At 48.4% G+C, this 12,930-nt stretch overlaps 1 long non-coding RNA gene across 2 annotated transcripts; it reads left to right on the forward strand.

Annotated features, from left to right (window-relative positions):
• The first annotated feature begins 591 nt into the window (after nucleotides 1-591).
• Nucleotides 592-8,665, forward strand: LOC112444501 (uncharacterized). 2 transcript variants are annotated; one of them, XR_003032828.2, is made up of 3 exons: nucleotides 592-1,530; nucleotides 2,870-3,202; nucleotides 4,792-8,665. It is a non-coding gene; the product is annotated as an uncharacterized lncRNA (long non-coding RNA). The 2 variants fall into 2 exon arrangements; XR_009493027.1 differs by having other exon boundaries at nucleotides 4,796-8,665.
• Nucleotides 8,666-12,930: the final 4,265 nt, after the last annotated feature.

Below are 12,930 nucleotides of genomic sequence, written 5' to 3' on the forward strand. Positions count from 1 at the left end.
GGCAAAAAGCCAGGGAGCTTAATCAATCTCCAAAGTTTATTATGAATAACCCCCGCAGCTAATGGATCATTCTTAGCAAGAGCATCATCCTGGTTATTTCCTCATTTTTATAAATTGATCTATAACTTTGAATCCTGGTCCTAGAGAGAGCGGCAAGGGACGTTAGAAACCAGCAAACCCAGCAGAATTCTTTTATCTCCACAAAGATTAAGTGAGACTGTTTTTGTGGAACTGTGAGCAGGATTCCACCTACTCAGACTTCACTTTCCTGGCCCCACAGTGGCCCCTGAGGCACCTCCTTGAAACCCAAGGGCTGTGGGGATATACAGAGACCACTGGGCTCTCCAGACTCTCCTGTTCTTCAGATGAGGAAACTGTGGCCCAGAGAAAGGAAGTGACTTAACCACAATCTCATGTCACGTACTTGTGGATGAGGTTGGTTAGTCACTCAGCAGCTATTGTGCAACTCCCTTTTGCTTACTTGATGAGCCTTCTCCTATTACAGGGGTTAAAAATGGTGGATTACTCATTTTTCCAATCTGTCTTCCAGCTAGAATATTGGTATTAACTCAATTCTGCCCAATTCTGGGAAAGGTCTACCTCCCTGACAAGAAGCAGCAAGCAGGAGAAATTGTCTTTCTTCTTGAATTTTGGTGTGGTTGTAGTGAGGATGTAATGACTGGAGCTGCAGCAGCTATCTTGTAACCATGAAGATACAAAGAAACAAAGCTTGAAGATGACCGTTGTGTTAGCTGGGATCCAGCCAGGAAACATGAGTCACTCTAAGTGATTAAAAGAGAGAAAACCGATGCAGGATAGCTTATATAGATGATGCAAGAGCCTGATGCAAAGGGAACCGGGAGGCCCCACACCCCTACCCACCCTGCTCTAGAAGTTAGCAATCATGGGACACTGTTCACACTCCTGGGGCCTGGAGGGATAGGGGAGGAAGGACTATTATTATGAGAGCCCAGAAGTAATCCAGAATCATGGCAAGAACTTCTTGGAAGGAGCTGGGGGTGGGGAGGAGGAGAGGGAAATTGTTTGGTCAGAGCTTAAGCCGCATAGAGCCTCCACCAGTCAGAGGTGCCCTGGGACACACACACACAGACACCCAACCCCCTCCCTCCATCTGCCCTCCAGTCCTCTATTAGTGCTTCCTCGTGCCCAAGCCGCCCCAAGATCCCGGGCACTGCAGGTCCCCAAGATGAAAGCAGAGCAGGGATTGGGAGTGACCCCATCACCACACTGAAGATGACTGGGCAGGAAGACGGAAAGCCCTCATGCCTACAACAACCTCGCTGAGCCATGCGCCAGTGTGCCCTTCACCTTGTCCTGGGGAGAAGAGAGATTTGAATTCTTCAAGTCACTGGGACTTGGGGCAGATCTGATTCATGGGATTGAAGCAGCCTTTCTGTTGCCGCTGAATTGAAGCCAGAGCCCATGTCTTCCAACCCACAGTTCTGAGACCAGCCTCCACCCTCTGAAGACCACAACAGACGCCTGAGACCTGATCCTGCTCCTCAAAAAGTAGGTGATGACGGGGCAGAACAGAGAAAGCTGGAGTGTCAGGGCAGAGCCCTGGTCTAGAGCCGCAGGCCCCTGTGCTCTGAATAGCTCACAGCAGGGAGGAAGAGGAAGGGGAAGGGAGCTCGGAGGCCCCACGAAGAACAAGAACCACTGGTGGGAGGGGCCCTGGGCTGAATCTCAGGCTTTTCTCAGGGCCAGTATGTGAATACAGAAAGGATGTCAGCTGGATGGGTTGCCTGGGTCAGTAGCTTTCATACTTTGTTGAGACTCAGTATCAAATGTGACTTTTTTGCAAACTCAAAGTGGGGGTGGGAGTCCCAAGCTCCCCCTCTCCATCCTACACCACAGCCCTGCCGGCCTTCCCAGCAGTCTGCAGACAGTTTGAAAACAACTGATCTAGTCTGCCCAGGTCCACGCACAGCCGAGGACACCAGGGCTTCGCTTCCCCCTCAGCTGGCTTCAAGGATAGCTACCCTACTCGGCCCCCAGCAGCCTGCATGGTAGGGCACTGGTTTATTGATAAAATGGATTCCCTGGTGGCTCAGTGGCAAAGAATCCGCCTGCCAATGCAGGAGAAGAAGGTTTGATCCCTGGGTCAGGAAGATCCTCTGGAGAAGGAAATGGCAACCCGTTTCAGTATTCTTGCGTGGAAAATTTCCATGGACAAAGGAGCCTGGCGGGCTAAAGCCCATGGGGTTGCAAGAGTTGGACATGACTGAACACTCACCCACCTGATGAAACTGGCAGAGTCAGGACAGAGTGGGTCTTGGGGAGTCTGGGTCAGGGTGTCCTCAGGTTGCCGCCAGGCCTCTCTCTCTTCCTCTCCTCCCCACAGCCTGCCTGGAGCCCGGCAGCTCTATCAAATCTTATTGCTTTCTCTCTGTGTGGCTGCGATGATCACTAAGTTGGCCTCTCCAGCTTAGTCCAAGGACAAAATTTCAAATGCCTCTTTTTTTTTTTTTTTGCTGTGCTGAGTCTCCCTTGCAGTGAGTTGCCCCACAGCATGTGGAATCTTAGTTCCCTGACCAGGGATGGAACCTATGTCCCTTGCTTTGGAAGGCAGATTCTTAACCACTGGATCAACAGGGAAGTCCTCCAAATGTCTCTTTTTTTTTCAGTTTCAGGATGGAGACTCTTGGGGACACTTTGACCCTATGCCCATGTTTGGGACCTCTCACAGTATCAGGGGCCTGGGTCTGATGGCCCAGCCTTAACCACAAACTCAGTTAAGGGCCTGGGGGCAAGGGTTGACATCAGAACATTTGCAGGCAGCACAGTGCTGAGCCCTGGGAAAGCCTGAAGAATGGGACAGTCCCCCTCACATCTATACCTCTTCTAGGGTCAGAGTTGGAGGGAGAGGGGCCTGAGTGGGCCCCCGCTGGACCACGGGCTGCCCTGTGATTGTGGCAGCCCCAGAATCTCTCTGGCTCTTGGCGTCCCCAGCTACGGAACAAGGAGACCACTTCCCATCACGAGACTTCCTGTGCCCATCAAGCAAGATAAGAAGTTAAGAAATGCTTCGTAATAAAACCAACAAGGAACGTCTACAGAGATCGGTTGGGTTTGGACCCCGAGCCCCTGACCCCGCTTTCATGACCTCGCTGGGCTCCTTGTGGTTCCTCCCAGATCTTGGGAGGAGGACGAATACCCAGCTCAGCACCTCCCCCTCCAGGTGAGGCCCTGACCTAGGGCCCCAGCTGACAGGCCTCCTGGAAGCAACTCTTCCCTGGGAGTAGAGAATCTTTATTTCTAAGGGCTGTGATTCTTATTTGGTTAAATAACACATTTAAAAAAATTGTTGTGATTCCATACTGAAGCTTCCCATATGGTTAATTGGAAGTGTTCTCACCAATATTGCAGGCTGTAAAAACTAATGAGGTAAATGGAAAATTTATCAAGTGCCACAGTTAGAAATTAACTTATTGCTTGATGCCACGCTCATGACTAATGAAGTTAGAGGGAGCTCTTCATAAAGAGTGAGAACAGAGCCCTTGCTGTCGGGGAAAACCCTTCTGTTTGCCCCTTTCTACCTCTCTCCCCACCTCTCCTACCTCAGATATATCAGATGAGCACAGCAAAAGACAGGACTAAGTCTATATCATTTGAACATGGTGTCTGCACTGGATCATGTATTATATCACCAATAACAGTAACTTGTGCTTGGTACACCTTTCCTGTGTTCTTCTCACATCAGGACTGTAAGGGAGGGACTGTGATTGTGTACAATTCACAGATGAGAAAACTGAGGCTCAGAGACACGAAGTCACACTGTACTGGGTGGTGAAGCTGCAGATCAAATCTGACGCCAATATCCATGTGCATTTCACTCAGCGATTCACTCATTCATTGGTTCAATCAAAATGACATAGAGGCATGGAATGCCTACCAAGCGCCAGGCACCAGGCGTGCCTGGAGATGCTAGGGTGGAGTGGGGCAGGGATGAAGGACCTGGACGCAAGTCTGGGTCCCCTGCCACTTGCTGGCTGTGGGAAGGCGCTGGACCTTCCAGCCGGTTGGCTCTCCAGATTTACTCTATCCTTCTGCACTCAGCTCTGTGCCCTGGGAGCCCACATCCATGGGCTCCTTTGCTCTCTGGCTTCTGATGGATCCTACTTACAAGAGGCACTGACCAGAGAGGACGCAGGAGGAGAGTAGGGGAGGGAAGTTTCTATGGGGGGTGGTGTTTCTTCAGCTCCCCCCTTGCTGGTTGCTGGTGGTTGGTGCCACATCTTCCCACGCCTCCTTCCTCTTAGATTGCACCTCCCTTCCAGAGGCTTCCTGCATACACGTGCTCTCCGTGGATCCCCGTGGCCCTTACCCTTCACTCTCCCAGGCCTGGGGGTCAGGGGTCCTGGCTGCCACTAGCCAGAAAGATGGTTTCCTTCAGTCTTGCCTCCACTTTGTGAAATTGCCCCTTTAATAAACTCCCTTGTAATGATTTTTTTTTTTTTTAGGGCTTGACATTCAGCTTGTGGGATCTTAGTTCCCTGACCAGGGATTGAACCCTCACCTTCCACAGTGAAAGCATGGAGTCCTAACCGCTAGACCAGCAGGGAATTATTCTTTGAAGTGACCACTTTGCATGGCATCTCTTCCCAGCTGAGGCGTGACACAATGATTTTGCTCAAGTTACTGACCTGAGCCTCAGCTTCCTCACCTGTCAATTGGGTTAACAAATTACCGAAACTAATTTGTGAGATGTGATTGGTACAATGCTCAGGAGATAATAACTACTCAATAGGTGCTTTTCTTATTGTTAAGACAGGATCCTGCCTTTCAGGACAAACAGCACTGACCATCACACTTGAGCTTCCCATGGAATCCTGGAGATGTTTGTTAAACGTGCGGAGTCTGGCCGCAGCCCGTGGGCCCAGGAGGAGCCCTGCAGGTGACTGGCAAAGCCTTGTGGATGGACTGTGACAGCACGGTGGGAGGGAAGGAGCGCCCAGGAAGGGTGCATGGGGTGGGGTCTTCATCGGAGTGCAGGCAGGTCTGGGAAGGCTTTCTGGAGGAGCCGCGCTGACCTGACACCTCCGTGGAAGCTTGTGGATCAGGGCTGCTCGATGCCCAGGACGCGGCCAGAGGTGACGGGCAGGGGTGGCACGAGGCAGTGAGAGATGGAGCTGTGGTCGGCTGTCTACTGGAGCTCAGATGTCATCGCTCAGTGAGCGGAGTCCCTGCAGGGTTTTCTCTAGAGAAGTGGTTCAGTGAGGGGAGACCAGGAAAGTGCCTCTCTGAGGGGACATCACCCACCTTATTAAAAACAGCAGACTCCTGGGACCTCCCTGGTGGTCCGGTGGCTAAGACGCCGCACTCTCAGTGCAGATGCCCTGGGTGTGATCCCTGGTCAGGGAGCTAGATCCCACATGCCTTAGCTAAGAGTTTGCATGCCTCAAATGAAGATCCTGCATGCTGCAACTAAGACCCAGTGCAGCCAAAGAAGTAAATAAATATTTTTAAAAATTGACAGATTCCTGATGATAGTGGGTGGCAAGGAGGGATCTGAGCTTTCCCCAGAATCGAGGCGATGTTGACCCACGTTAGAATTCCACGTCCCCAGCGCATCCCCACGTGCTTCCTGCACCTGACTCCACTGGAGAGCTGCTTCCTCCTCCTCCTTTCCTTCTCTGCAGCTCATCCCCTCCTCCCACCTTCCCTTCCTCCTCCTGCGTTGGCCTTCTTCATTCCGCCAGCTGCTGTGGCCCCAGCCTTCAGGGCCTGCGAAGGGGCCCATCTAAGACCATCTAAATACCAACTAACACCTTCTCCTCTCAAACCGCCCTCTGAGTCCTTTCTCTGACCTTGGCTCTGACCCTGAGAAAGAACGCACGCATGGCTGATGACCAGAGTCACCACGCTAAGGGTCCAGCCAGTCAGCTCCCTTCCCAGCTCTCTGCTCTTGTCTGTGCCTGTCTCGAGCGCGTGGTAGCAGGCATGAGAAGCAGAATTGCAGGCCTGGGAGAGGCCACCTCCCCTGCCGGGTCCCAGAGCAGAGGCCGTGTCTGTGTCCTCAGACGTCCAGGTACAGGGTCTGGCTCGTCTGGGGTTTCTTCCGTGTTCACTGAGTCAATGAAACCAGACGGAGTGATCATTTACAATTCAGTGGACGTACTGAATGCCTCCTGCCAGCAAAGGCTGGGAACTCTATAAAAGAGAGTGAGACTTAGTCCCCGACCCAAGGGAGTTAACAGCTTTGTGGTGGAGAGAAAGCAACCCATATCGATCCACCATGGGGTCAGCATGCTGGACACCAACGCTCCCCAGCCCTGAGCATCCCTGGAGCCTCGGTTGTCATTACCTCCTCTCCGGACTGCTGCGGTGCTCAGACGGGTCTCCTTGCTGTTGGCTTCTCTCCTGCCCAGTCCTGTAGCACAAATGCCCAGATGAGAGTCCTCCTGGATGAAGCGCAGGTTGTAGCATGCCCCCCTCCTCCAAGCTTCATGTTTCCCATTATTTGTGATAAACTGCAAGCTGCCCGCTTACGCTGGCGATTGAAGCCCTTCTTACTTGTCCAGCTTATCTTTCCAGTCCATCCTGCGGCCCTTCCTCGACACAGCCAAACAGGACTGTGCACTGATCTTGGACTTTCAAAGGCCCATCCCTGTCCTCAACATTTTGCTCAGCGTTTCTTCTGTCGGGAGCATCATTGCCCTGTTCTCTCACCACTCTTTAGGTTCTACTGCAAATCTTACTCCCACTAGGAAAACTCCTGATGAAACCTGGGAAGTACCCCTTCTACTATAAACATTTTATAGTTCAGTTCAGTTCAGTTGCTTAGTCGTGTCCGACTCTTTGCGACCCCATGGACTGCAGCACGCCAGGCTTCCCTGTCCATCACCAACTCCCGGAGCTTGCTCAAACTCAAGTCCATTGAGTTGATGACGCCATCCAACCATTTCATCCTCTGTTGTTCCCTTCTCCTCCTGCCTTCAATCTTTCCCAGCATCAAGGTCTTTTCCAATGAGTCAGTTCTTCGCAACAGATGGCCGAAGTATTGGAGTTTCAGCTTCAGCATCAGTCCTTCCAATGAATATTTAGGACTGATTTCCTTTAGGATGGACTGAGGAATTCTAAAAAAAAAAAAAAAAAAAAATAGCACTGCAAATTGGCCAGCAGACAGGAAGTAGATCATCTCTTCTCCATCCAGGGAGGGAACCTGAGTCTCCTGCATGGCAGGCAGATTCTTTACTGTCTTGGCTGCCAGGGAAGCCCCAGTACATTGCCAGTAGAGTTTAAATTGACACAATCATTCGGAAATCCAACTTGGCCTATGTATCAGAGATTATAGAACTCTCTCCTTAAACCTAGTAAATCTACTTGTAAGAATCTGTATTATGGACATTCCTTACAGAGGAACTTCTGTACTTCAGTATTATTTACATGTTCCCTATATTTACATGTTCCCTAGAATCTAGACTTCAAAAGCTCATGGAGAGAGTCATTGGCTCCACGTATTACAGCATGGTCACGTGATGAAATATGCACCATTTACAAGCTGTGTTTTCCAGTGGCACGGGAAACTGCTTGTGATATAATATCTGGATAATGTAGGCAATTTACAAAACATAAATATTTTATGTCTGTTCAAAGGCTGGAAGGAGACAGGTCAGAAGGTATGGGGGGTGATTATTTCTAGTTGGTGGTTTATAGATTATTTAAAATTTCTTCTTTATGTTCTGTATTTTCCTAACTTTCTGTTTGTGTTGTTTTGATGATGGAAGATAAGCTCCTTTCTCTTCAAAAGAAAGTACAGAGCTTTGCATTTCTCTTAGGGAGGAATTCTCCTGCTGTGATTTATAATTTGGGGGCACTTGTCTTCAATTTCTTATTAGATAATGTACCCCCCAAAGGACATGGACTAGCTTGCCAGCTCACTTTTGCAGCCTCTGAAAGCTGAGTTGACATTCGGACATAGTAGGACATTGTTGAAAAGGATGGGACTCCCTTTGTTTGAAAACAGCCCTGGCGCCCTGGGGTCCCTGTGTCTCAGGAGGACATGGGGGGCTCCGTGTCTGGGAGGCACCGACAAAGTGCAGGTGCTGGGGGAAGGGCCAGCAGCCCTTGGTGGGAACTCAATTCTGGTCATCCCATTTACTCGTCTGGAAACGGTTCCAACAATTGAGTAGATGATTGCTGTACAAAATCTTTTTGTTCTGTAAGAACTTACTCTTTTTTTTTTAAATTTTATTTTATTTTTAAACTTTACATAATTGTATTAGTTTTGCCAAATATCAAAATGAATCCGCCACAGGCATACATGTGTTCCCCATCCTGAACCCTCCTCCCTCCTCCCTCCTCCCTCCCCACACCATCCCTCTGGGTCGTCCCAGTGCACCAGCCCCAAGCATCCAGTATCGCGCATCGAACTCTTGTTTTTCTTAACCATCTATTTTTGTTTCTTGGTGACTTTTTGGGGTCTATTTATAGACTCTGCTCTGCAGAGTAAACTTTCTTCCCCCATAAATCCCTCAGACTACATCCCTCTTCCGTTCTTCTCTCATGTTTATATTTTTGCTCACCTGATGGATCTCAGTTGTATCACTTCAGAATCTGGTGGAGTTGGAAAGGGTACACGCACAGGCAACCCTCAGTTTATGGTTAAACATTTGAAATAAATTTACTACAAAGAAAACAAGGATCCGCATGGACTTGAATGGTTCCCTGCCTTCTGCTCTCCTCCTGGGGCTCAGAAGAGAGTCATCACTTCTAGTTGCTGTTCTGGGTCCCAGGAGCAATGAAGTGTGTGTCTTTCTCTTGCACATTTTTTGAAACTCTGAAGGAAATGAACCCCTCCCTCCCTGCAAGACCACCGCTCCTTGGTAGCAGACCTTCCAGCTCAGGAATCTACAGAGCCTAAGAAAACACAGAGGTCATTGATTTCTGGATTCGTGGTCCTCCCTGCGGCGGGATAAGCAAGCCCCCCATGAACAGTATGAAAAGGCAAAAAGATATGACACTGAAAGATGAACTACTCAGGTCATTAGGTGCCCAATATGCTACTGGAGGTCAGTGGAGAAATAACACCAGAAAGAATGAAGAGACAGAACCAAAGCAAAAACAACACCCAATTGTGGATGTGACTGGTGATGGAAGTAAAGTCTGATGCTGTAATATACATATTGCATAGGAACCTGGAATGTTAGTTCCGTGAATCAAGGCAAATTGGAAGTGGTCAAACAGGAGATGGCAAAAATGAACATCGACATTTTAGGAATCAGTGAACTAAGATGGACTGGAATGGGAGAATTTAATTCAGATGACCATGATATCTACTCCTGTGGGCGAGAAACCCTTAGAAGAAATACAGTAGCCATCAAAGTCAACAAAAGAGTCAGAAATGGAAAAAAAAAAAAAAAAAGAGTCCGAAATGAAGTACTTGGGTGCAGTCTCAAAAACGACAGAATGATCTCTGTTCGTTTTCGAGGTAAACCATTCAATATCACAGTAATCCAAGAACTGAACTGAACTGAACTGATGCCCCAACCACTAATGCCGAAGAAGCTGAAGTTGAACGGTTCTTTGAAGACCTACAAGACCTTCTAGAACTAACACCCCAAAAAGATGTCCTTTTCATTATAGGGGACTGGAATAAAAAAGTAGGAAGTCGAGAAATACCTGGAGTAACAGGCAGATTTGACCTTGAAGTACAAAATGAAGCAGGGCAAAGGCTAACAGAGTTTTGCCAAGAGAATGCACTGGTCATAACAAACACCCTCTTCCAACAACACAAGAGAAGACTCTACACATGGACATCACCAGATGGTCAACACTGAAATCAGATTGATTATATTATTTGCAGCCAAAGATGGAGAAGCTCTATGCAGTCAGCAAAAACAAGACCGGGAGTTGACTGTGGCTCAGATCATGAACTCCTTGTTGCCAAATTCAGACTTAAATTGAAGAAAGTAGGAAAAACCACTAGACCATTCAGGTATGACCTAAATCAAATCCCTTACGACTATACAGTGTAAGTGACAAATAGATTCAAGGGATTAGATCTGACAGACAGAGTGTCTGAAGAACTTGGATGGAGGATTGTGACATTGTACTGGAGGCAGTGATCAAGACCATATCCAGGAAAAAGGAATGCAAAAAGGCAAAATGACTGTCTGGGGAGGCCTTACAAATAGCTGAGAAGAGAAGCTAAAGGCAAAGGAGAAAAGGAAAGATATACCCATCTGAATGAAGAGTTCCAAAGAATAGCATGGAGAGATAACAAAGCCTTTCTTAGTGATCAACACAAAGAAATAGAGGAAAACAACAGGATGGGAAAGACTAGAGATCTCTTCAAGGAAGTTAGTGATACCAAGGGAACATTTCATGCAAAGGTGGGCACAATAAAGGACAGAAATGGTATGGACCTAATAGAATCAGAAGATATTAAGAAGAGATGGCAAGAATACACAGAAGAACTGTACAAAAAAGATCTTCATGACCCAGATAACCACGATGATGTGATCACTCACCCAGAACAAGAATCCTGGAATGCAAAGTCAAGTGAGCCTTAGGAAGCATCACTACGAACAAAGCTAGTGGAGGTGATGGCATTCCAGTTGAGCTATTTCAAATCCTTAAAGATGATGCTGTGAAAGTGCTGCACTCAATATGCCAGCAAATATGGAAAACTCAGCAGTGGCCACAGGACTGGAAAAGGTCAGTTTTCATTCCAATCCTAAAGAAAAGCAATGCCAAAGAATGCTCAAACTACCACACAATTGCACTCATCTCACATGCTAGCAAAGTAATGCTCAAAATTCTCCAAGCCAGGCTTCAACAGTACGTGAACCGAGAATTTCCAGATGTTCAAGCTGGATTTAGAAAAGGCACAGGAACCAGAGATCAAATTGTCAACATCCATTGGATCATCGAAAAAGCAAGAGAGTTCCCTAAAAAACATCTACTTCTGCTTTATTGACTACACAAAAGCTTTTGACTATGTGGATCACAACAAACTGTGGAGAATTCTTCAAGAGATGGGAATACCAGACCACCTGACCTGCCTCCTGAGAAATGTGTATGCAGGTCAAGAAGCAACAGTTAGAACTGGACATGGAATAACAGACTGGTTCCAAATAGGGAAAGGAATATGTCAAGGTTGTATATTGTCACCCTGCTTGTTTAACTTATATGTAGAGTACATCATGTGAAACGCTGGGCTGGATGAATCGCAAGCTGGAATCAAGATTGCTGGGAGAAATATCAATAACTTCAGATATGCAGATGACACCACCCTTACGGCAGAAAGTGAAGAAGAACTAAAGAGCCTCTTGATGAAAGTGAAAGAGGAGAGTGAAAAAGTGGCTTAAAGCTCAACATTCAGAAAATGAAGATCATGGCATCCAGTCTCATCACTTCATGGCAAATAGATGGGGAAACAATGGAAACAGTGACAGACTTTATTTTCTTGGGCTCCAAAATCACTGCAGATGGTGACTGCAGCCATGAAATTCAAAGATGCTTGCTCCTTGGAAGAAAAGTTATGACCAACCTAGACAGCATATTAAAAAGCAGAGACATTACTTTGCCCACAAAGGTCCATCTAGTCAAAGCTATGGTTTTCCCAGTAGTCACGTATGGATGTAAGAGTTGGACTATAAAGAAAGCTGAGTGCCGAAGAATTGATGCTTTTGAACTGTGGTATTGGAGAAGACTCTTGAGAATCCTTTGGACTGCAAGATCAAACCAGTCCATCCTAAAGGAAATCAGTCTTGAATATTCATTGGAAGGACTGATTCTGAAATTGAAACTCCAATACTTTGGTCACTTGATGCAAAGAACAGACTCCTTGGAAAAGACCCTGATGCTGGGAAGTTTGAACGGAGAAGGGAATGACAGAGGACAAGATGGTTGGATGGCATTACCAACTCCATGGACATGAGTTTGAATAGGCTCTGGAAACTGGTGATGAACAGAGAAGCCTGGCATGCTGCAGTCCATGGGTTCGCAAAGAGTTGGACATGACTGAGCGACTGAACTGAACTGAGCTGACCCTGCCTTTTCAGGAAGGTGGAAGGAAGAGGCAGGCTCTGAGTGTCGAGCTGGTGACACTTGTGAGATTTCTGCTCCGTCTGTGAGTCAGGTGATAGGTGAGTCTCTGTTCCTCTCTTTAACCACACCAGGGCAGTCAGGCAGACCATTCCTACCAGCACATATTCATTCATTCCATAAATGTTTGCTGAGCACTTACTTGCTGCCAGGTGCTGCCTGGGCTCCAGGAGGAAGTGGCACACGAAGGTTAACTGCCTTCTGGCCTCATGGAATGGGACACGGGGACAGGCATGGTCTCTCAGGGGTGGGGTCACTCATCACAAACCACACAAGGTATATTTTGGATGCTGGAAGCACTCCCACGGGATCGTGTGGACCCCAGGTCAAGGACCCAAGTTGCGAGTTCAGCTCTGGGAGTCAGCTCCTTAGTAAAATGGGGATGATGCCAGTAGCTTTCTAAGGCACACAGCCTGCTCCAAGGTTGGAGAAATGGACATACACCAGCAGAGGCATTTCCATAAGGTCTTTGGCCTTTCCAACCCCTCCCACCCGCCTCTGAAGACATCTGCCTTCCTGGACAGGATCCGTTTGCGTGGGCTACGGGAGGGCTGAGATGGGCCCGGGCTTGGAGCCCTGGCTCAGCGGGAGTGTGGCAGGGGACCTGTCTGGTGAAGGCAGAGCTCAGTCACCCTGAGACTAGCAGGCAGAGCCAGGAAGAACAGCCAGGCTGCGGGGACTGCCTGTGCCAGCGCCTCTGGAAGCCTCTGCATCTAGAGGGGCAGCCACCCAAGGCTCCCACATCCTCAGGCCTCTCGGTGGAAGGAGGCTCAGGGGCTGTCACCAACCTCAGGCCAGGGAAACAGAAAGGGAGGGAGACAGAGCATCCGTGTCCACAGTCACGGCAACACAGCG

The sequence above is a fragment of the Bos taurus genome, chromosome 26 (genome assembly GCF_002263795.3).
Source record: "Bos taurus isolate L1 Dominette 01449 registration number 42190680 breed Hereford chromosome 26, ARS-UCD2.0, whole genome shotgun sequence".
Classification (NCBI taxonomy): domain Eukaryota; kingdom Metazoa; phylum Chordata; class Mammalia; order Artiodactyla; family Bovidae; genus Bos; species Bos taurus.